Here is a 25485-nt window from a genome sequence, read left to right as displayed (position 1 = left end):
TCCCACCTGATCATAGTGAATTAATTTTGGGTTCAGTCTGTTGGCTAGAATTTTGCTATAATTTTTCAAATCCACGTTAAGTAGTGAGATTGGCCTGTAGCTCCCGCAACATAGGGGATCCTTTTCCTCTTTAGGGATCAACACTATGCTGCCCTTTGTCATCTGTTGAGGAATTTATTTTCCGCTAGAAAATCATTAAATAGATCCAACAAATAAGGTCCTAAAATTCCTATAAAATTTTTATAGTAGAGATTTGAGAAACCATCCGGGCCCAGAGCTTTCGATGGTTTCAAAGAGGCTACCGCTTTTCCCAGTTCTACTGGAATTATTTTTGCGTTTAAAATCTTCAGATCTTTTTCTGTCAATTTTGGGAGAGCACAATCTCTCAAATAATTCTTGAAAAAGAGCTTGCGCTCGAAACGCGTTGGTGGGGGGTCTGGTACCCCACAATGTTGTTGTATTTTTTCTGTAGAATCCATTAAATTCACTTTTTATGGGAATTAGCTCTCTTTACTAATCCTTATTGCTGATCCTGTGTGGTTGCCTGTGCCTGCTTTTTCCTATCTGCATACTTCCAGGACCCATGAAAAAACGAATGCACACCCCCCTCAATTGGATGAAGATACACCTATAGTGATGACAGGGAGGACAAGCTGGCTCTGAGTGAGTAATTACTTTATCTCAATATCTGGATATTATCTGGACATTCTCCATTCCGATATTATATGTTGGTTCACATCAGTGTGAGGTCCCTTACTGCATTGCTTGTGGTGACCCTAGTCCACTAGTCGGTTAAGAATTGGAGTTTGATTAGCAGCGGTCACCCAATCTGTCTTGGCTTATTCAGTCCTTCAACCACAGGGGGGTTGCACCTCAGGATTCTTCTATCAAGTTATTTTTGTTTTAAAAGGCTCTAGTTTGCAGCACCACACATTTGCTTTTCTACTGAAATAATTCTCAATCTGGTTCATTTCTCTCCTGTTTTGTTCATCAATCTGGTTCAAGACCGGGACTTTAGCATTCAGGGTTCAATTGTCTAGATCGTAAAGATCTGTATAAAATGTAGCAAATTCCTCTGTGATTTTTGAAGGGTTGTAGGTCACTCCCCCATCTTTTAATCTAATAGTGGGAACCGAGGCCCTCGCCTTGATCCCTCTAAGTTTGTTTGCTAATAGATGATCTGTCTTACCACCCTTGTTATAGTACATCTGTCAAGTCCACTTAAGGGCCTTCTCAACATCTTCCAGTAGTAATCTCTTAAATTCCTCCATTGCCTGGTTCAGAATTTTATATACTTTCCTCGACGGGTTTTTTTTATGTGAGCTTTCTAACTTTATAATTTTTTACTGTTAAATATTTTTGTCTTCATTTTTTTTCTCTTTCTGTATGATGCTATTGAGATAAGTTGTCCTCTAATGGTGGCCTTATGTGCCTCCCACAGAATCGCTGATGATTCTACAGACCCATTGTTTGATTTTTAAGTGTCTCCAATCTCTGGCTTATTTAGTAAGGAGTTATTCATCCTCCAGTGAAATGACTGAATCTTGGCGAATGGTGGATCAAACAGAATGGCCACCGGAGCATGGTCCAATCAAGTAATAGGCCCAATATCTGAGTGGGCCAGTACTTCTAGAATATTTGGAGATACCAAAATATTATCGATTCTAGAGTACGAGTCATGCGGGGGTGAGTAGAAGGAATAACCTCTCTGCCCTTTGTATTGTATTGTATTGTATTGTATTGTATTGTATGTCTTTATTTATATAGCGCCATAAATGTACATAGCGCTTCACAGTAGTAATACATATCATATAAATAAGAAATAATATAAATAACAGATCATGGGAATAAGTGCTTCAGACATACTGTAAGAGTAACATTAAGGAAGGAGTCCCTGCTCCGAGGAGCTTACAATCTAATTGGTAGGTAGGGAGAACGTACAGAGACTGTAGGAGGGAATACTAGTAAGTGCGTCTGCAGGGGCCAAGCTTTATGTGTCATGTGTCCATGATTATCCAGTGCTACTCATATGCTTCTTTAAGCAGATGTGTCTTCAGGTGAGTCTTAAAGGTGGATAGCGAGGTGGCTAGTCGAGTATTGAGGGGAAGGGCATTCCAGAGGTGTGGGGCAGAAAGTGAGAAAGGTTTGAGGCGGGAGAGAGCTTTAGATACAAAGGGGGCAGAAAGAAGACATCCTTGAGAAGAACGTAAGAGTCGGGATGGTGCATAGCGAGAAATTAGGGCTGAGATGTAAGGAGGGGCAGAAGAATGTAAAGCTTTAAAAGTGAGCAGGAGAATTGAGTGTGAGATACGTGATTTAATCGGAAGCCAGGGGAGGGATTTCAGGAGGGGAGATGCGGAGACAGATTTAGGAAAGAGTAGAGTGATTCTGGCAGCAGCGTTTAGGATAGATTGTAGGGGAGACAGGTGAGAGGTAGGAAGGCCGGACAGCAGGAGGTTACAGTAATCGAGACGTGAGAGAATGAGGGCCTGAGTCAGAATTTTAGCAGTTGAGTAACAGAGGAAAGGGCGTATCTTTGTGATATTGCGGAGGAAAAAGTGACAAGTTTTAGAAACGTTTTGAATATGAGAGGAGAATGAGAGAGAGGAATCAAGTGTAACCCCTAGGCAGCGTGCTTGGGCTACTGGGTCAATGATCGTATTTCCAATAGCAATGTGGAAGGAGGTAGTAGGGCCAGGTTTGGGAGGAAGTATAAGGAGCTCTGTTTTTGCCATGTTAAGTTTCAGTCGGCGGATGGCCATCCAGGATGATATTCCAGAGAGGCATTCAGAAACTTTGGTCTGTATAGCAGGTGTAAGGTCAGGGGTTGAAAGGTAAATTTGTGTGTCGTCAGCATAGAGGTGATATTTAAACCCAAAAGATGTGATTAGGTCACCTAGAGAGAGTGTGTAGAGAGAAAAGAGAAGGGGTCCCAGGACAGAGCCCTGGGGTACCCCCACAGAGAGATCAATAGAGGAGGAGGTGTTAGCAAAAGAGACACTGAAGGTACGATGGGAGAGGTAAGAGGAGATCCAGGATAAAGCTTTGTTCCGAATACCAAGAGTATGGAGAATGTGAAGGAGAAGAGGGTGGTCCACGGTGTCGAATGCTGCAGAGAGGTCGAGTAATATGAGCAGAGTGTAATGACCTCTGTCTTTGGCAGCGTGGAGGTCGTCAGTTATTTTAGTGAGGGCTGTTTCAGTAGAGTGAGCAGTGCGGAAGCCAGATTGTAGAGGGTCTAAGACAGAAGAGGTGTTGAGAAAGTGTAGCAATCGAGAGAATACAAGACGTTCAAGGAGTTTGGAGGCAAAAGGCAGGAGGGAGACAGGTCAATAGTTAGAAGGACAGGTAGGGTCAAGCTTGTTGTTTTTGAGTAATGGTATAACGGTTGCATGCTTGAAGGATGATGGAAAGGTACCAGAGTAGAGGGAAGAGTTAAAGATCTGTGGAGCATAGGGATTATAGAAGGAGCAAGAGGTTTTAGGAGATGGGAGGGAATGGGATCAAGAGGGCAAGTGGTAGAGGCAGAAGAGGAGATCAGCAGTGACACATCCTCCTCCGAGATAGCGGAAAAAGAGTCAAGAAAGGCAGGAGGAGAGTTGGGAAGCATTGTGGGATGGGAGGCAACAGATGGGATGTTCTGCTGTATGGACTCCACCTTTTCCTTAAAAAAGTCAGCAAAGTCCTGAGGTGAGATGGAGGAAGAAGAGGAGGCAGCTGAGGGTGGTCTGAGTAGAGAGTCAAAGACAGAAAAGAGACGGCGTGGGTTAGACTTGTGTGTGTTGATTAGTGATGAAAAGTAGGTTTGTTTAGCCTGAGAGAGGGCAGAGTTGAAACAGGATAGCATAAATTTGTAGTGAATGAAGTCTGCGAGCGTATGAGATTTCCTCCAGAGGCGTTCAGAGGAACGAGTAGAGGAACGCAGCATGCGTGTGTGGGAGTTAAGCCAGGGTCTGGGGTTAGAAGAGCAAGGACGGCAGAGAGAAAGCAAGGCATGAAGATCAAGAGAGGAAGATAAGGCAGAGTTGTAGTTCCTGACCAGGTTGTCAGGGTCTGAAGCAGAACTGAGAGAGGAGAGGGAGGAGCGTAAAGTGGAATCAAGAGCTGATAGGTTAATAGAGCGCAGGTTTCTGCAAAAACGAGGGCGAGATGGAGATGGAGAGAAGCGAGAGAGAGAAAATGAGATGAGGTGATGGTCAGAGAGAGGAAAAGGGGAAATGGAGAAGTCGGAGAGAGAGAAGTTTTTAGTGAAAACCAGGTCTAGGTAGTGTCCATCCTTGTGGGTGCTGGCTTCAGTCCACTGTTGAAGGCCAAAAGAAGAGGTTAGAGAAAGAAAACGGGAAGCCCAAGGGAGAGAGGGGTCATCAATGTGGCAATTGAAGTCCCCAAGGAGAAGAACAGGGGAGTCTGAGGAGAGGAAAAAAGAGAGCCAGGATTCAAAGTGAGAGAGAAAGGCAGAAGGGGGATGAGTAGAGGTAGGTGGGCGATAGATGACCGCCACATGGACCGGGAGAGGAGAGAAGATCTGGACTGTGTGAGCCTCAAAGGAGGGAAAAGCAAGAGAGGGGGGAATAGGAACTGTTCGGTAGCGGCAGAGAGAGGAGAGCAGGAGCCCCACGCCTCCACCCCTGCCACCAGGGCGCGGAGTGTGGGAGAAGGAAAGGCCACCATAGGAGAGGGCAGCTTCCAGAGCAAAGTCAGACTGAGTGAGCCAGGTCTCAGTTATAGCAAATAGGAGCAGAGATTGAGAGAGAAAGAAGTCATGTACAGAGAGGAACTTGTTAGAAAGGGAGCGAGCATTCCAAAGGGCACAGGAGAAAGGGAGAGAGGAGGGAGGGTGGCAGGGGATGGGTATGTGGTTGGAGGGGTTAACACCAGAAGGAGTAGAAGTTGCATGTGGGAGGCGAGGACGAGAGCAAGTAGAAATAAGACGGGACCAGGATTGGGAGAGATATCCCCAGAAGCGAGGAGGAGAAGCATGGACAGAAAGAGAATGTGTGAGGATGATTTGTAGGGGTGTGTTTTAGTGCAGGTGTATAGCTGTGTGGTGACAGAGGGCGCAGGTAAGAAAGGAGTTCATGTGAACTGAGAAGTGGGGAAGAAAGGAGAGATGGAGATATATGAATAGAGTTTGAGACATGATGAGGCTGGTGGAAGGAAGTGCATAATTTGAAAATAAGTGAGGTTAAAGCAAATATAATAAGTAAAGGCGGCATCACAGCAATAGTAATGTGTTGAGATGTGCAGTATGGGATGATATCCTCCTTTCCAACGTTGTTCAAATGCAGGAATCAGAAGCAGTAGATGGTGTCCACTTTTTCCACTTCTTTTTGAAATTCCTTTTTAAACTTCCATACTACTTTAAAGGTTTCTACTTAAAAGCATTTCTGCTTAAGAGCAAAGGCTGCATGCAGCAATGGCTGTTGTCAATTTCCTTATATACATTTAGAAAGTCATCTGGTTGGTACAACAAACTTAATTAGCACATGTTAGGGTAGTTAAAGCAAATGGTTTTTCAAAGGTGGGTGTTGTCTTGCACAAGTGAGAAAGATGAATTAAATTAAGACAATAGGGGGATGATTTACAGACACACAATTTGAGATGTTTTTACCTAGATTGAACTAAATAGACAGCAGGATAGGAGGATTGCAGGACAGACACACAATTTGAGATGTTTTTACCTAAATTGAACTAAATAGACAGCAGGATATGAGGATTGCAGGACAGACACACAATTTGAGATGTTTTTACCTAAATTGAACTAAATAGACAGCAGGATAAGAGGATTGCAGGACAGACACACAATTTGAGATGTTTTTACCTAAATTGAACTAAATAGACAGCAGGATATGAGGATTGCAGGACAGACACACAATTTGAGATGTTTTTACCTAAATTGAACTAAATAGACAGCAGGATATGAGGATTGCAGGACAGACACACAATTTGAGATGTTTTTACCTAAATTGAACTAAATAGACAGCAGGATATGAGGATTGCAGGACAGACACACAATTTGAGATGTTTTTACCTGAGAAAAGACAAGACAAGATATGAGATGAGAAGCAGATCAATGGTACCAACTTCCTTTTTAAACTTCCACACTACTTTAAAGATTTCTACTTAAAAGCATTTCTGCTTGAGAGCAACGCCAGGCGTCTAAAAGGCCAAATTCTTTGATTACCGATCTAAATTTCTTTGCTACACTGTAAGTCAATGCGGAGTGTGAATGTCCTGAATGTGTGGGTTTGTCCGGGTCCGGGACCATATTAAAATCACCTCCTACAATATATAGCTGTTTTTGATTATCCCCCATTGATGCCAATATTTCCTTTAGAAAATCAATTTGTCCCTCTTTGAGTGCGTATATATTCACTAATATAATATGTTGGCTTGATAGAAGGTTGTGAACCAGAACTGACCTCCCTCCCTGGTCTCTCTTGACCTCAAGTATCTGGGACGGGATACACTGTTTTATCAAAATCGCTACCCCCCTTTTCTTACTGTAGACAAGTACAATGCGATGGGATATGTCTTGCTTAAAGTATTTGGGTGTTCTTGGGAATCAAAATATGTCTCTTGTAGAAAGTCAATATCCCCTTTCAAATTTCTCAATTCTTTTAGAGCCAGTCTATGTTTACGATCACTATTAAGACCTTTGACATTCAGGGATACTAACTTCAGTGTTGTTTGGCTAGTCATTTCAAATATCGTATCTCTCTCTCGTGAAAGTTGTGAACAAAAACTTTAATAGTTGTAGGGAACAAAAAGCGGTAAAAAAAAAAAAAAAAGGACTTTCCCCCTCCAGGAACTTGGGAAAAAACAAAAACAACAAAAATTAAACTATAGAATAAGATGAGTGAAACCAACCACTTATCTTGAGTTTGTGGCCAGGCCCTATGTGGCCTGGCCTGGTGGGCGTATGGCCCAATATAACATAAATATGTATGTGTGTCGTATTTTTTCAGCTACCTGAGATCCAAAAATTAGATTGCTAGCTCACTCCTAGCGCAAGTTAGCCACTTAATTGGACGGGCTGTGATGTGGTCTGTGGTTTTACCTTGTTCCCACGTCAATACGTTCAGATTAAGTGGCTAACGAGACCGGCGGATACATTTGGACAGAAAAGCACTTCAGCTAGACCGCAAACCACTTATCCAATTGACTTTGCGGTTTAGAGGTCTACGGGTTAGGAAGTGATATCTATACTTCAAAGCAGCACCCATTGATAGGCACACTTCTTCACTTAGCGCTTGGTTCAACGCTAGAGGCTCCCCCTTGTGTCACAAATACAATACAAATACAATTCGCACATAGTTCGTTCATTCATGCAACAGCAGCTAGCTTCTTTAGCTGCAAAATAGGGACAATAAAGATGGTGTAGAGGCAAATATGATATGATGGGCACAATACAGTTTAACCCCTTCAGTCCCAACAGGGATTAGGGTTAACCAGCCGGGCATAATACCTTTATTATTGGCCTGGTTAACCCCCTCCCGCCCCAACGTAAATCTACCATGTGGAAAACAAATCCGGTGCTCCTCCCAAATTGGCTTGCAATTCATATTGCCATATTCAAAATATGATGGTATGTGGTGGTACAAATGTCCACTACCTTTTTATTTAAATGCCTCAAACTTCCATAATAGGATTTATGCTACCTATAAATACCGCATACATCTCTATAAGAATGTTCAGGGCGTTTATCACACAGGTGTAGCATGACTCATTTTCACCTGGAGCCGCGAAAATATATTTAAAAAGACTTCCCGCAGCCCCAGGTGAGAAGCAGTTGCACTGACCAACTCTGCCTATTTACGAGGGAGACTCCCTGATTTATAGATAAAGAATTCATCATTCATCTACGGTCTCCCTGAAAATAACTCCCTCATAACAATGTAACTCAATGCAGGCCACTGCAATTGTCATTATTTAAAAGAAAAAAAAATCACATGTGAAATGTTATTGTTTTATAATTATTGTTGCACCTAAACCTCCAGAATTCTATAAGAAAGAGGCAGATACTGAGGCTGGTGATGCTTGTGGTCGGGTTTTAATAGAATGCATGGGGATAAAATTGGAAGAGACAGAAAGCAGTTAAGTGGAAAATAGTGCAGGCAGGAGAATAGATTATGGGTTATAGTTTCATTTGTAGCATTGCAGGAAAGGGAAGCAATGTTGAGAAAAAAAACGGAGTGAAGCAGAATAAAACTTGAGTGAGAAGTGTTCAAATGTGACTTCCCAACAAAATGTCTGGATCTGTTTAAGGGAGTAAGTAGTAATATGCTAATGTCACTGTGTGAATATATATATATATATATAGTGCAGAATAAATGAGTTCTTCAGTATTAGGTGATACCTTTTTTATTGGACTAACAATTTATGTCATAGGACAAGCTTTCGAGAGTTATCCTCTCTTCTTCAGGTCAAGCAATACTGATATACAAAGGATTCAATGGCTAAAACAGTGTAGAGAGAGGAAAAAAAAAAACAACAGATATTTACTGTAGATAAGGTAGGGTGTTAAACGTGTTTGAAGCCAGGGGACAGTGTCAAAGAAAGGTGGGGAGGGGGAAGATACTGGGGGGGAGAGAAAGTGTGGATAAGAATAGAGGCAAGCAGGATAATTACAAGCAATTTTGATAGGGTGTGAGAAAACCCATGTCCGCATTAAGTCCTTTGGTTTTGGTGTCAAAGAGTCTTATCATTCTGAGTTCAAATGTTTTCCGTTCTTGGGTGCTTTTAAACATTCCATTGAGGATTTTGATTTTTAGATCATTTATGGAATGATCTGGTTGTGAGAAGTGATGTCCCACAGGTGAGCAGTATCTTCCTTCTTCGTGATGGAGTATAGAGTGTCTGTGCATATTCATTCTTCCTTGTAGTTTTTGGCTGGTTTCCCCAATGTAGCAACCTTGGTCACATTTGTTGCACTGAATCATATATATTGGTGCGGAGAGACCTTGAGTTTGTGTTACAACACAACTACTTTCTCTTTGACTCAAAATATTACCTCCAAATACAAGGCACAGCTATGGGAACTACATGCGCCCCCACATACGCCAACCTCTACTTGGGATGGTGGGAGGAGGTAAGTGTCTTCTCAGAAGGCATGTCTGTATATACTGATCACATTGACATGTGGATCAGATATATAGATGATATCATGCTGCTCTGGAACGGTACAAGGAAAGACTTGGAAATCTTCTTAAATCTGTTGAATTCCAATGAGCATAACCTCAGACTAACCTCGGAGATAAATGCAAACAGTATCACCTTCCTCGATCTAAGAATCACCAAAACTGAAGAAGGATATCTCTCCACCAGTAACTATAAGAAAAAAACTGCCACTAATAGCTATCTTAGAGCTGACAGCTTCCATCCCAAACCACTCATTAGAGGAATACCCACAGGACAGTACTTACGCTTAAGACGAAACTGTTCCGACATACGAACCTTTAAAATTCAAAGCAAGGAGATGAGGGACAACTTCCTAAGCAGAGGCTACTCAAAAAGACAGCTTAAAACAGCATACCACCGAGCCGTAAACACACCTCGGGATGATCTGCTCAAAAACAAAACACATGAGGAAACAAAGAAGGAAATAAGATGTATCAGTACATATTACAATCAGTGGAAAGATATAAATAAAATACTTACCAAACACTGGCATATCCTGATATGTGACGATGACCTTAAACTGGTCCTTAAAGATCGACCTTCTGTTGTATGGAGACGGGCAGACAACATCAGAGACCATCTGGTACATAGTCATTTTTCCATCAAAAACAAAAAAAGCAAAACATAGCTAAGTATTAAAGGATTTTACAAATGCCACAGCTGCAAAGCATGTGATTTTATGAAAGAAAGCAAAACTTTCACAAATACAGGAGAGAACAAAACCTACATAATCAAAAAATTAATCAACTCCAAAAGCACAGGGATAATATATCTAATCACATGTTCCTGTGGAATGAAGTATGTTGGTAAAACAAAAAGAGAACTCAGAAGACGAGTTCTAGAACATCTAGGATCAATCAGGAACTCTCTAGACACCCCGGTCTCCAGACATGTTCGGGAAAAACATGCAGGAAACATCAACACACTTACATTCCAAGGCATTGACCATATACCCCCCAGTATCCGCAAGGGTAACTGGGATAAAAAGCTTTTGCAGTGTGAAGCGAGGTGGATATATATGTTACACACCCAATATCCATCTGGCATCAACAAAGGGTTTGTATTCACCCCCTTCTTATAAATTTCAGAGACATTAAAAATCTCTGATAAACAAAACATCGCTCTTCTTATCTAGCCTTATCACACTAAGAGAGTACTGTATATACTATATACAGCACACAATAAGGTCAGAATACAAGATAAACCTAACAAGTAAAACAAGGTGCAGTACCTATGCACCACCACTCATTTGCTCAGCATAATTGGCATCCTCCGGTTGCCATGGCACCAACTAGGTATAAAGGGGCGGACAGGGATGCAGTAACGCCCACCCCAGAAGAAGTCGCAAACAGTGACGAAACATGCCGCATGTCGGGTCATAGCCGACAAATATATGCTAGTGTCTGATATTTCACTCAGTTTATAGAGCTCTTCTCAGATCTATTTGAGTTTCCATTTGGTACTACTACTGTCTTGTATGCATCTATTTGCACTCCGTTTGGTAACCTTAGAGAGAACATCACAAACTTATATGTTCGTAGCAGGCAGCAAACAAGCTTCTTCTAAAACTATAAGGATAGAATCCCTAAGTAGTTTTTACCCACTGAAGGGTTCATAACAGCTCTGAGACTGCTAATACTTAATTCTAAGAGTAACTCCTTCAATCATATCAGGTCGCTATGTTTGCTCAGCGTCAATAGGCTATACCTGGGAGATACTAAGGTCAGTATCACCTGGCCTAAACACTCATTAGAGCACAAAATATCAAAAGTATACTCACCCAGACTCCTATCTTCGCTAAGCTCTGAGTACTGATTGACAGCATTACTGTATACTAACGACTGAGCATGCGCACATGACAGACTAATGTTCTTTGAAGCAGGGAGTGTACCTGCTTCAATCAAGGCTCAAGGGAAATATCCCAAAGCAATCTTTACCCACTGAAGGTCTATACCTACACTAAGATTGAAAACACTACACCATGTACGCTTAACTAGCGTGTCACGTTTACTCAGCCCAATACGCTATACTTAGGAGACTCTTCAACGTTAGTATTATCTGGCGTAAATCCTCAATAAACCACACTTTAGATGTACAAACCAAAAGTATACTCACCCAGACGCCAACTTGCGTCACGTTCCGAGTATTGCTAAACAGCATAATTGTGCACAAACCACGGAGCATGCGCAGTTAGACTATTTTCTCGAAGTATACCTGCATAGGGTTTCAATACAACTACTGGTATTGTATCTGTATACACACCTGTTTTCTCCTGATACAAATTAACAGGAGACTTGCATTTATACATAACAGCATACGCAGTCAGTTTGACTCAACAGAGCACAATAGAAGCACGATCTGATAATCTACCTAGAGCATACTGACAGTGTTACTGTAGAAATGGTAACATTCAGAGACGATTAACCAATTGTGCAATAAACCCAATTCTTCACGCTCACTTCTTCCCCAAAACAAAGGGGTAACTGAGCTCTATCAAACCATTTAAACTGAGTGATTTCAGCATTCTGATATATACCCCCATCTGGCTATATATCATTTTTAAATTACACCTATAAGTATTAATAAAACTGTTTTTATTTATAAACACATTTGTACCTCTGACCACATTATTATATAAAGGTCATGCAGTGCGCCTACAACAGGGATCTCTCTGTACCCTTCTCTGGTACACCTCTTTATTCTCTGAATCATATACACTATATTAATGCATGTGCAGCTGTGTGATCCTTTAACATTGAATGTTGTATGGTTGTGACTGGCTGTGGGATCTTGGCAAATATGTTTGCAGAGTTTGCAGCGTTTGTTGCTGCACGGTTTTGTGCCATTATCCATGTCTTTAAAATCGTTGTGAAGTTTTCTGCTGACTAATTTCTGTTTGAGGTTTGGTGGTTGCCGGAATGCAAGAATGGGAGGTTTGGGGAAGATTTCTTTTAATGTCGCATCCTCTGTCAGCATGGGTTGCAGATCTTTGATTATTTTTCGTGGTACCACTAGTGACCACATACAACCCTACCCTAGAGGGTATACGAAAAATAATCAAAGATCTGCAACCCATGCTGACAGAGGATGCAACATTAAAAGAAATCTTTCCCAAACCTCCCATTCTTGCATTCCGGCAACTACCAAACCTCAAACAGAAATTAGTCAGCAGAAAACTTCACAACGATTTTAAAGACATGGATAATGGCACAAAACCGTGCAGCAACAAATGCTGCAAACTCTGCAAACATATTTGCGAAGATCCCACAGCCAGTCACAACCATAGAACATTCAATGTTAAAGGATGATACAGCTGCACATCCAGGAATATAGTGTATATGATTCAGTGCAACAAATGTGACCAAGGCTGCTACATTGGGGAAACCAGCCAGAAACTACAAGGAAGAATGAATATGCACAGACACTCTATACTCCATCACGAAGAAGGAAGATACTGCTCACCTGTGGGACATCACTTCTCACAACCAGATCATTCCATAAATGATCTAAAAATCAAAATCCTCAATGGAATGTTTAAAAGCACCCAAGAACGGAAAACATTTGAACTCAGAATGATAAGACTCTTTGACACCAAAACCAAAGGACTTAATGCGGACATGGGTTTTCTCACACCCTATCAAAATTGCTTGTAATTATCCTGCTTGCCTCTATTCTTATCCACACTTTCTCCCCCCCCCCCCAATATCCCTCCCCCTCCCCACCTTTCTTTGACACTGTCCCCTGGCTTCAAACACATTTAACACCCTACCTTATCTACAGTAAATATCTGTTGTTTTTTTTTTTCCTCTCTCTACACTGTTTTAGCCATTGAATCCTTTGTATATCAGTATTGCTTGACCTGAAGAGAGGATAACTCTCGAAAGCTTGTCCTATGACATAAATTGTTAGTCCAATAAAAAAGGTATCACCTAATACTGAAGAACTCATTTATTCTGCACTATCGCAACTGGACTAACACGGCTATTTTCTGCTTTATATATATATATATATATATATATATATATATATATATATATATATATATATATATATATATATATATATATATATATATATATATATATATATATATATATACACACATATATGATGCACAAATAAAAATATTTTGTTAGCCACAGAACGGTATCGTCTATTCATTCCCTGCTCTCCTAACCCCTGCTTTAGCCATAGATTACTTTGTTAATCAGTATCACTGACCTGAGGAAGAGAGGAGAACTCTCAAAAGCTTGTACTATGACATAAATTGTTAGCCCAAATAAAAAAAGTATCACCTAACACTGAAGTACTCATTTATTCTGCACTATCGCAACTGGACTATCACAGCAGTTTGCGTTGTTATATATATATATATATATATATATATATATATATATATATAATATCTCCCAGTGTCCCCATCCTGTGCTCCAGGCACCAAAAATAGATTCCAAGCCCAAATGCAGCAGTGACTTGTGCATGAAAAATGTATGTATAGTGCTGAATACTTTGTAGCATGATAATATATTATTGTAAGAGTATGAATAGACATCAATGAGATGACTGACAAAAAGGTATAGACTGGGGCAGGACTGCTGGGATGAAATGATTTTAGTGTCAAACTGTATAGAGAGAATAATTGAAGCCAGTGGATAGATTCCAGAGTTAATGGGGTCACTCAGTGGGAGTGCATAGAGAGAAATTATTACACATACCATAACTAGCCTTGAAGCACACCAGCTGATACCGGAAACAGATGCCAAGGTTGGATTTGTAAATAAGATACTTCAACAGGAATAAATCAGATGACTGCCAGTATATGGTTGTTTTATGACAACAAATAGATTAAATGCAGTGAAAGAGAAGGAGTTCTCAGCAATATGACAAGCACAAGCAAGAGGATAAGGAAAGAATAATGTGGCATGGATCAGTAATTGGCTAGTTTAGTATTGCGGATTTCAGTACAGTAAGCTGTCCAGAAGTCTAATTGGAAAGGGTATATCAGAACAGTTTCAAAGCAATTGGGTTGACACAGACAGGCTGATAGTTGAAGAGGAAAGTTGTGTTAAGTGTGTGTGTTTGTTAGAATACGTTTTAGCCAAGCATATTGAGGCAGAGGGAATAGTAATACAGAGAATAGTGAACAGGCACTCACAATGTATTTATACATCTTGAATTGGTCAATATTTAGTTCTACGGTGGATCGTTCTCAACACTCAAATTGTGAGTGCCTTTTGTATTGTTTAGATATATATATTTATTTATAAAATGTTTTACCAGGAAGTAATACATTGAGTGTTATCTCTCATTTTCAAGTATGTCCTGGATACAGAGTTATGATGACAATACATGGTTACATTAAGTGAACAGGGTCATACATTATATTTAAAGACATTGCATGAACAGTTAAAGATAAGATATGTTATAGGCGTATATAACAGTTACAGACAGATTAAAATGAGAGACAGCTTTAGTTTTGAAATAACTTAGACTGGTGGCGGCTTTGAGAGTCTCCTGTAGATTGTTCCAATTGTGGAGTGCACGGTAAGAGAAGGAGGAGCAGCCGGATACTTTGCTGAACCTTGGGATCATGAGTATGCTTTTGGAGTCAGATCTCAAGTGATAAGTGCTGCATGTGGTAGGGGTGAGGAGCTTGTTCAGATAGGTGGGTAGCTTGCCCAGAAGTTATTTGAAGGCAAGATAAGAAAAATGTACTTTGCGCCTAGACTCAAGTGATGGCCAATCTAGTTCTATGAGCATTTCACAATGTGTTGTAGTTACACTGGAGGACAAAGGAGCACACTGAGTTGTAGAGGGTGTATAGTTTGCCAAGGTGAGTTTGGGGTGCTGTACCATCTCTATAATTGGCATTAGCATCTGCTGTGTGTTGCGCTTTCTGACCAGCGGTCCTAGGGTGGATTTGTTCTTATAAAGAACACCTAGTGTGGCATAGGTTTTTGGAAGTCAGGGTATCAATGTGCAACCCAATTGTTAAATGGGAGTCAAACTATATGCTAAGATATTTAAAACTGGTGACAGGGGCTAGGATGGTATTAGAGTTGATTCTGATCTGTAGCTCCGTCATTGGTAGTTCTAGAAATGTAGCCTTGGTCCCAAATACCATTGTTAGTCTTGTCGTTATTTAAAAACAGTTTGTTTCGAAAAATCCAGTTATCAAGGCTCGAAAAATCAGACTGAAGTATGTCTCCAAGATCAGAGAGGCTGTGTGCATATAAGATTGTGTCATCCGCGTACATGTGCATTGAAGCTCCCTTACAAGCTGTAGGTAGATCATTGATGAAGAATGAAAAGAGTACAGGCCCCAGAACAGAGCCTTGTGTGACACCGCAGGTGATATCCATGAGGTTGGAGTTAGAGTCCAATATAGATACACATTGGGATCTACCCAATACTGTAGGTATGAGTGAAACCAGTTTAAAGCATGTTCCCCTATTCCAGAGCATATGTGCTGCAGTCTTCTGATTTTGGTGCACCTGAACAACATTGTATCAAGCAGGGAGAGGAAGTGGGCTATATGTGAACTTTACAATGGATTGTATATGTGGAATGGGTAGTGCTCAAGTGCTTGGTCCTATCTCCATAGCAATATTCAATAATGAAAAGGAGAACTAGCACTGGGAACTATAAGTAATAGTGGTTCAGTCACAGTCTTAGACCCATGCCAGGGGCTCTATGTCTCTCTGAAGGTGGGTGTTAAGAACAATGGTGTCCCTCCCCCTCCTCATTGGGATGGCCCTTGTGGTAAGTATTGAGGTACTCACTATTGACCCAGGAATATCTCCTCAGCATGCAGCCGTGTCCAAATCCAGGGATGTCCAAAACAAGTGTGTGTGTGTGTGCAGCACACAGCATACAGAGGAGCAGGTCTCAGCAAAATTATTATTTGTTGTTGGAAAGGCATAAAAAAAAGGGTACAGCACTTCTACGCGTTTCAGACACTTGTAGAAGCGTAGAAGTGTTATACCCTTCTTTTTTATGCCTTTCCAACAATAAATAATCATTTTGCTGAGACCTGCTCCTCTGTTTGCTGTGCGCTGCACACACACACACTTGTTTTGGACTTCACTATGGATTGAACTAGATTATGGTGGATTGAATGAAGCAGGATGTAATTAGCATCTTATTGGCATGTATTATAAGGTTTCGCTTTAAAGAGCAATGGATTACCCTAACCCTCTGTTGCAGGAAAAATAGATTCAGTAGTAGATGAAAGAGAACAGAGTCAATAGTAGATAGATGGGGGAATAGGAGACTAGATGGAATACTAAAATTAGTGAAAGGTAGAGGTAGTTATATACAGTGTTACTCTTAACCCTGTAGTTGTCAACATCTTGTGCAGTACTTTAGAATGAAGGTGGGGATGTAATTGGAGGGCTGAAGAGCTAGTCAAATGCTTTCAAGTTTTCAATTATTTATGAGTCAAGAGGCCAAATAATTTACCTGCTTCACCTCACACACCCATTTCAATAGGATATATGAATTTGTTAAAGAATAACCTGCAGGTTGCTTCTTTTATTTACTAAATAATAATTCCAGGCAACATCCTAATGCATTCATACTGTACAGCCCATCATTATTGTTACTGGCTGGTCCACTGGCTTCTTGCCAGATATTTTTTGCCCATCCAAGGAACTCAGCTGTACAGATATTTAAAATAGCCAGGCACCCCCATTGTCTAAGAACATATTGCTCCGAGACACCCTCCCCCCAACTATGAAAAACTATATGGGATATATCTGATAGAAATATTAAATGCTATTGCATTTTACTTTCTGTGCATCTTGTAAACATCGGCATTTTAAATCAGCAGGTTTTTTTTTTTTTTTTACACAGACTAGGGTGTCGCCGGAGCTTAACCGCATTGATTTCAGCTCTGTGCACCCCTGTTTCCCATGATACTTGCCCCGAAAGGGGGTTCTTACATTCTCAGTTTAAATGCTCTGCGTCACCTGGGCCAATGGTAAGCCGCAAGGGATGATATCACAGCTTCCTTATGGTCCGCAGGGCATTTAAGTTGCCATTAAGTTAGCCCCGGTTAGCCATGCTGGAGCTGCTGCCGTCATCCCCTTCCGAGGTATAGTAAGTATCTCAGGAAGCAGGGGGACCCCGAAGCTAAACTTTACATGGTTCTGCTCCAGCGACCCCCTGCTTCAAACCTATTTATAAAAATATAAAAAATGGGTCACAGGACTCCTGCTTTAATATGTATTTATGTATTCCAGAATGATATCATATATAGCACCAATTATCATGACTTCTTGCAATAAACACAAGCATACAGTGTCGCAGCTCTCTCCTCTTGCAACATTCTGTCATCACGCCGAACCTAAAGAGACTATAATTTTCTCCAGCCACCCCTCTAAATACCATCCAATCTCCATATCTCCTACTGTGTGCAGGTGTTCACACAGAAGCTAGTAGGGAGAAGGTCTGCAGCGGCATCATTTTATTGCTTATGTAAATTATGCAGTTTTCCTTTACAAAGTACACGTAATAAAAACTGAAAATTACACATAATGAAAAAAAGAAATAAAACTACAACCTGCCATGTTCTTCTTATATAGCAATAATAAAGAATGATGTATTGCACGTCATGGAATACATATATAGCTACAGTTAATGCCTTCCCTAAAAGTGTTACACACAACTTTGTAGTTTATCACTTGGTGCCAAATGATATAAAGTTACATAGCAAAAATTCCAAGGATCTACTGGTGTTATATCCATTCTATTCCAATACTAACAATTAGTGCTATAAGCAATAGACTACCTCATATGTTTATTCATACTGTGCATGCACATACAGTATTGTGTATGTATACACTTTACTTTACATATATTTGACTATTATTTTATTTACAATTTAGAAAGCTTTTAAAACTTGAAAAAAGAAAGCATTTAGAATAGCTTCATTGCAACAGACACTGTCAAATAATGTTTTGCACGGTCAGTTGTTCTTGATAATCTATAAGGGACATGTTCATAATTTTATTACTATATATTTTATCGCGCAGCAGGCAGTATCGGTCTTAAAGGCCATTTATCGTACTTAAAATCAGTTACCACTGCTTAGTGCATAGGCCCCATAGTGTTTTTCTCTACATTTCTAGGTTAATATTAAGCATGTTAGGATAGAGAAAAGCACCTTAGTAAAATTGTTCATTATCCTATAATAATAATAAAAAATTGCTTGTTCTTGTACAGTATAGCACTGCTAGTTTTATGTAGCACTTTACAGAGATGTTCCTGCCCCATAGGGCTTATAATCTATGTTCTTGGTGCCTGAGGCACAGGGAGATGGGGTGACTTGCCCAGGGACACGGGGAGCCAATACCAGGAAGTGAGCAAGGTTCCCCTGCTCCAAACTCAGTGCCAGTCAGTGTCTTTACTCACTGAGCCGCTCCTTCCTCCCTACCACCTACTAAAATGTGGGGTGAACTGGTTCCATTTCACAAACATTATAGATTTTTTTTCTGAAAGGTTATCTCAAAAAAGGGAAAATGAACTTGAAACAAACCTTTTTTTATATTTTCACCAGCTCAAAGCTTTTGAAAATGGATATTTGTGTTTATGTACTTTGGCAGCCATGCTGAATGCATCACAATTCTGCAGCAAATTCTCAGTGTTTGTTATAAACAGCACTTTGGTACACAATTTTGATGTGCAGACCTAACAAAATTTGTATTTTTAAGAAGCATTGCATTCAAAATCCTCCATGTTTTTTTTTTTTTTTAAAGAAATCAAGTATGTAGTATTAGATAATACTTACTGTTTTTCTGTCCCCCCGCGTCCCCCCCTTCCCCACTACGTATGCTCTTCATAATGATTTTTTGTGTATTAACCTTCCTTGGGTTGCTAGAGCAACTATTTAGAAAGCAACACCATTCCCATTTTGAAATAGACGGCCATATTGCGTGCCCTGGGAAGCAGAATCTTCATTGATCGATCATGGGAGAAAAGATCGAGCGGCAGCTTAGATAATTGCATTGACGTACAGGCAACAATCTGCTGTATTTATTATACCTAATGGAAAAAAATTGGGCAAGAGGAAATACCCCTTTCAATTTTTAGCCAAAAAGTTTGGACAAAACTGTTGAATTTCGCCGGACAGGCTAAATATGAAAATTCAGGCATCGAGATCCTCAAATATAGCCTGGCTTTAGCTAGGAGCAGGGAAGATACTGAAGTGTCCTATTTAGTGTAGGGCCCATCTTACCTATATACATTAGCTCCAAATAGTCATCTACGTGTTTTCTTCTCTCTCTTTTTCTCGTAAGAGCCATATTTTAGGGTGTGGATTAAAAAGGGTTGCTGATTTTTTGGGCAAAACTGTCTGAATTTTTTCTTGCGCAAAAATAATAACATTTCCACTGATTTATAAACGCAGGCAAAAAATCCCCCACCTAAACCAACTCAAAGGCACTTCATTATATGGACATTGGTTTACTCAAGCAAAAACATACAGGTTGGAATTGAGTATAACACATTTTTCCTTTTTAAATGTAATTTGTTTGTGTTCACAAGTCTGCACGACCTTGTGAGGGCAAGGCTTTTCCTATATCGATATGAATGACATCCATCAATTTCCTGGATAATAACAAATAATTGATCCTACTAGCAACAGCTGCAGTGTTAGGCCAAGCTCATGGTGGCGCCACCACACACACTCCTGTAGCCCCAGCGATGTGTGCACTAGGCTGCGGGAGATTGGGGAGGTGATCGGGGGCGTGGCGAACTCATCATGGAGCTGGTTCGCCCTCATTGGCTGAACCAGCTCACGTGACGCTGACGTCACGCGACTGCAGCCCAAAATCACAGATTTACTTGTCGGGCTAAAATGTTGCAGCGTTGACGCGCTACAGCGCCGCGGGCACTTGAGGAACTGCAATAGGAAATAAGGTAAGAGTCCTGTAAGAGCACGCGCACGCAAGCGCATGCACACAGCAAGCCCCCACCATGAGCGCGGCCTTAGATTACTTGTGTTAGTGTAGAACCCTGCTATATTTCCCTAGCCTGGCATATAAATCCTGGTAATTGCAGGCAGTGCTAGGGTTAATAAATCACAGGCTGGTGAGATCACATCCCCTCCTGTCTCAATATTGTAGAAACTTACAGGCACATGTCTGGGCCTGTGAGCTGCTGAGACCACATGACAGGATGAGGGCCTTGCTACATTTGATGCTGCCCAGTTACTAGGACAAAATAGCCTGGCCCTTCCTACTGTATAAAGATGTGGGTTCCTGTGACGGTGAGGGGGTAACCAGGCTCTTAATAAAGGTCAAGCCCTGTTTTGGTTATCTCTGATTCGAATATTAGGGTTCAAGAGTGTCCGCTCTTGAGCCCAGCAACTGTATGTGTATTATGTATATTTTGCACCAATAATTTTTTTTCGTGTTTTTACCTTTCATGGGATGCCAGCTAGCAGGGATGGCTAGGGCATGAGTTTCAAGGGGGGTGGAGGGGGGGGGGGGTTGCAGAGAAATTGTTGTCAGAATGTGCCTAGGTAGTTGGGGTCTGGAGTTGTCGGTTCCCCTAAAAATGTACCCGAGAATCATGCTTGGTTCTCGAATACATGTAGGCTAATTGTCCCGGCAATATCTCCCCTTGAAAACGCTTGCGCGACTCACCGCTAGCGTTCCCTGCTTCAGCATAGCCCAGAAAGGTAAATTGAGCAAAGGGATGCAAAGTGTTCCTGTAACTATGAGGGGTCCCTAGGTCAATAGGGATACCCAGTTAATGCCCAGGTAGCCCAGAACCTGTATTGGGGTTCATGGACACTCCAACCATAAATATAAGGAGTCCAGTCCAAGTGTAAGGGGAATAAAGGCTAGTAGAAGTACAGCTTTCTATTTTATTCCCCATACCCAGAGACTTAGGATGAAGTAAAAGTATATTTTATTAACATTGGGTTTAATATTGTAGGTACTGTAAATGAGCTGGGACTTTCTGAACCAATGTTCAGACAGGCTACCAAGGCTACCAATTTGGTGCCAGTAAGTCTTTAGGACATCGGAGATGAAAGCCACCATAGGATGCCAGGGGTGTGAAGACCATTTGGGTAGCAGGGAAGGGTTCAAGTACCCACATCCTGGGGTAAATGGCAGTCGTCCGGGCTGCCAATTGTCCTACCAGACTTGGAGGAGCCTGACCCAGCGGGTTGCATTTGAATAGCAAGGGACTAAGGTGGCAAACTTGTGCATGTCCCTTGGCAGATTCAGATTCCCCGCTTACCTGGCTTTCTAGACCGGCTTTGCTCTGATTGGCTATTGAGAAAGTTCTCATGCTCTGATTGGCTGTAGTATTTTGTGAATGAACTCCAAAATACTATAAGAAACCGCTAAGCCAATCACCAGTGAGATTCTGAGCGCCAGAAGTGCGGGCGGGATTTTCGAAAGTGCTCTTGCACGAATAGCAGAGCACTGGCCTTCAGAAAAGTCTGCCCGGAAAATATTCTAAGTCCAGCTTTTTGCTACCAAGTTCTCAGAAACGAACGTAGCGGTCGCGATTTCAAGCCAATTTTAGCTCCAGGACATTTGGTACTAAGTCGCAGTCAAGGAAAAACTCTTATTTAGAGTGCCGTAGAGCTAGGAAATTCTAGTTTTTTTACCCCAGTCCCCAAGTAAGTGTGTCTTTTCGTCTGTATTCTGTGTATCATTGTGTGTATGCCTATTTCTGTGAATAAATCTCAATTTACTGTATTTCATTATGTTGTATTGCTCAATATATGATCCTGGAATAAGGTGTACAATAAACCTAATCTCCTGTGACAGTTCCTCCAAATTAAAGTAGTCCAGTTGTGCTCCTTAGCGAGTGAGCTAGTTCTGCCTTACACCTTAGAGGGTGAGGGGAGTACCATTCTTCCCCAATGGGGGAAGGATATGCAATTCCAGATAGGAGCTGATCAGACCAGGCTGGCTGAATACTAAAAACCCTCCTGGCCTTGGATAACAGACAAGGTGAGATTCCAGAGATGCAAGGGGCTAGAAACAAGGAACCAATAGGAGACCACTCTTGTGGGGGAGGGTGATGTACCAGGCTCCCCTGTTCAATGCAAGGCTTGAGGTGGACTAGAGGCTAAAGCCTGCATGGAACTCCTGTCTGGAGGGGGAGAGATTACTCTGGTGTAAAGCCCTGTTCACCCTGCAAGCCTGTCCTGATGATGGAAAGATGTAGTGCACAAAATAAAACATCCTGTTTGAAAAGTTCCTGGCACCCTATCTACTTCTTTAGTACTCCTCACACAGCCTTGGCCTTAACCCACAAGGAAAACAGACCCTGAGAAGATAAAGGTAAAACCTACTGAGCTAACACTCTATGAGCAGGTCTAAACCCTCTCAGGGCGTGTGAATAAAGATTGTATAAAGACTATTAGAGACTACTACTACCACCACCAGATAGGGGTGTTACATTAGTATTGCATAATTACAAACAGCAAACTTTATAATATGTAGCACAATGTAATCGCTATAATAAGGTACAAAAATATGTCATGGCTTATCGTAACCAACTGTCCATAATGGTTCACACAGTGGTATAACATGACTTGTGGGCTGTAATAACTTTTGGGGACTACATATGTAGGCCGACTTGCTGTTTTCATCACCGCAGAAAGCTGTGACCACGCGACCGCTGTGATCCATGCACCAGAGAATTATCGCTGTAGGGGTCCGATACAGATCCCCCCCCCACCCACCACCCTCGCATCGCGACTGCCGCAGACACTGTCTCTGGCGCAGCAGACTTTCATTTGTATGGCCGCGTCTCCGGAGTGAGTAAGTCTTGCGATACCTGTATGTTAATGTGAAAAGAGTTACACGGCTTCCTATTCCATGATATCTGTTATTGAGGACAAATAATATATTTACTGGTGTTAAATTTGGGTTGAATAAAATAAAATGCCTGTCTAGTCAGAAAGTCCGATTCCATGCTAACTGTGCTACTTAGGAACAAATCTATATGTTGTACATGCCTTTAGCACTAGAACGACTCAAAGATGATGTGCTCTTTTCAGTTAACACGTTTAAATATACACAACATAGACCAGACTTGATGTTTGAAATGCCTGCTTTAGCTTGTACAAAACCATTTCTTTTTCCTTATCCTGTCCCCCACCTAATACCCATGTCTTGTGTTAATTAGTGATTTGTCACGACTCCATCCCATTAAATCGGCACGTAAACAGCATAGTAATGTCAAGTGAATGTTTGCATTAGCAAGAACTAAGCAGGAAACCGAAATAGAGTGTAGGAAGTTGGACGAAGGCCAGATGGGATCGTGTAAAAGTGATTATTCATTTTTATAATAATCTGAGTTATAACTGGTACACATCATTTCTTGTGAATCATTTGTGCAATCTAAATCTACTCAACTGGAATATAAAGATTCTATTATTTTCTTTTATTGATTTGCAAACTACTCCAAGTTATTACTGTACCTGAATTATTGAGGATGCTAAAATGATGCAATTTGGTCAAGTCACTGTATATATCACAGTTGTGGCAGGTTACAGACAAATAACCCTTTGGTGGCCAGTGTGCCACTGCACCGATGGCAAATTGTGATCATGAGCGATAATGATGATCGTGACGTCACTTGATCCAGAAACAGAAGAGGGAGGTGTCCTGCTCATCCATTTTCCTGCATGTCAGATGCGTGAACGCCATTTCCATTGAAAAATGAGCAAGTAAAGGGCACGACGTAGAGAATACGCTGAGACTACGTCACGAGACCCCCTGGAGGGCCAGACCCAATGACATAGTGGCAACGTAATGGAGCACCCAAAGGGTAAATAAAATAATTATCCTTCTGTGCCTTTAAAAGCAGCCTTGTCTAAAAACCATTGTAGCCATTGTTCCATTAAAAAAAATAATCATTAATAGGCATAATACTGTAGTTGTTATTTTGATTTTGCTGCATTGACGTCTAAGGCAATACAAGGTGGATGTTTTATGGCATTCCAGGATACCTAATTTTCAAGGCTTAGTGCATCTGGAATGAAAGTGGCACAAAAATAGCAAAACCAAGTATGAACAGAGCAGGAACAGAAGTTTCAAAGAGTACAAAAGAAAAAGAAAACTCCTGTTTGAGTCAAGCAGTGTAGATTCCTTTTTTATTTGAAGAAGCAGTCTTCACTGATTGGCATTTGTGCAGTTTTTTTTTTTAACTTTAAGGCAGGGGTTTTCAACTCCAGACCTCAAGTACCCCCCTGTCCCCTCCCCCCCCCCCCCAACATATCAGATTTTAAGGAAATCGCTGCTTCAGCAGAGGTGGCTCAATCAATCACTGCTTCAGCACAGATTGCTCAATTAGTCATTGAGCTACCTGTGCCGAAGGGTTATGCTCAAAACCTGACCTGTTGGGGGAAGTGTCTTGAGGACTGGCGCTGAGAACCCTTCTTTTAAGGGCTCTTTTTGCCCTTACCAATTCCGTTTTCATTTTTGAAATAAATAAATTTTAAATAATATTTCAAACTGTATAATCAAAGTGCCCGTGGGGTTAAAATGGAGCTCTCCCCAGAGACCAGTGCAGTGTAAAGTTTCCGACCTTGTTATTACATAAATCGGTCTGCAGTGCGCCACTAATAGGGATCTTTTAGTGTACTTTGTCTTTGAAGTACATCTATCTAGTCATCCCTTGCTTAAGTACCTGCTATTACTATATTCTTTGACCTCCTGGTTCCTGATCCCAGCAGGCCTCTGCCTGACCCTGGTCTGTCTGATGATTCTCCTGTTTGCTGCCTGCCCTAACTCCAGTCCATTCAACTATTTTCCTGCTTGCTGCCCGCCTTGACGCTTGCCCGACTACCCTTTAGGAAGAAGGCGCGGCTCAGTGAGTAAAGACACTGACTGGCATTGAGTTTGAAGTAGGGGAACTGGTTCAATTCCCGGTGTCGGCTTCTTGTGACCTTGGGCAAGTCACTTTATTTCTCAGTGCCTCCAACAGACAGGGACCTGTGCCTGAAAAAATGTCTCTGTTAAGCGCTGCGTACAACTATTATTTTTATTATAAGTAATAAAGTAGGTACTGTAGGTGCTACGCTAGTGAGACACTGGTACAGAACACACATCATGGGAACAAATCCCAAGAGTATCTCCAGTATAATGTCAAAAGCAAAAGAAAGACACAGCACTACTCCCAGCAGATAAGTGATCAAAAAAAGGAGAGCGTTCCCAAAAGTGAAAAAACTAATTTAATAGCAACATGGAGAAAAGCAGCATACACAGGCAAAAATGCCCAGACCAACGCGTTTCAAGCGTTAGCTCTTTATCCAGTATAATGTGCCCA

The 25485-nt window shown here is 41.3% G+C and overlaps 1 protein-coding gene and 1 long non-coding RNA gene across 4 annotated transcripts in view; one reads left to right on the top strand and one right to left on the bottom strand.

Annotated features, from left to right (window-relative positions):
* Positions 1-25485, top strand: part of MCTP1 (multiple C2 and transmembrane domain containing 1) — an 862717-nt gene that overhangs the window by 121297 nt on the left and 715935 nt on the right. The window lies entirely within an intron of this gene.
* LOC142490826 (uncharacterized) overlaps positions 9289-25485 on the bottom strand; it is a 34513-nt gene continuing 18316 nt past the window's right edge. Inside the window, exons 2-3 of the long non-coding RNA XR_012800114.1 lie at positions 9661-9760; positions 9289-9565 (exon numbers count right to left, since the gene is read on the bottom strand). This is a non-coding gene — a long non-coding RNA (uncharacterized LOC142490826). The remainder of the gene's footprint in view (positions 9566-9660; positions 9761-25485) is intronic.

This window comes from Ascaphus truei, chromosome 1, assembly GCF_040206685.1.
Source record: "Ascaphus truei isolate aAscTru1 chromosome 1, aAscTru1.hap1, whole genome shotgun sequence".
Lineage (NCBI taxonomy): Eukaryota > Metazoa > Chordata > Amphibia > Anura > Ascaphidae > Ascaphus > Ascaphus truei.
The sequence above is the reverse complement of the archived record's forward strand: the minus strand, read 5'-3'. Positions and strand labels throughout refer to the sequence as shown.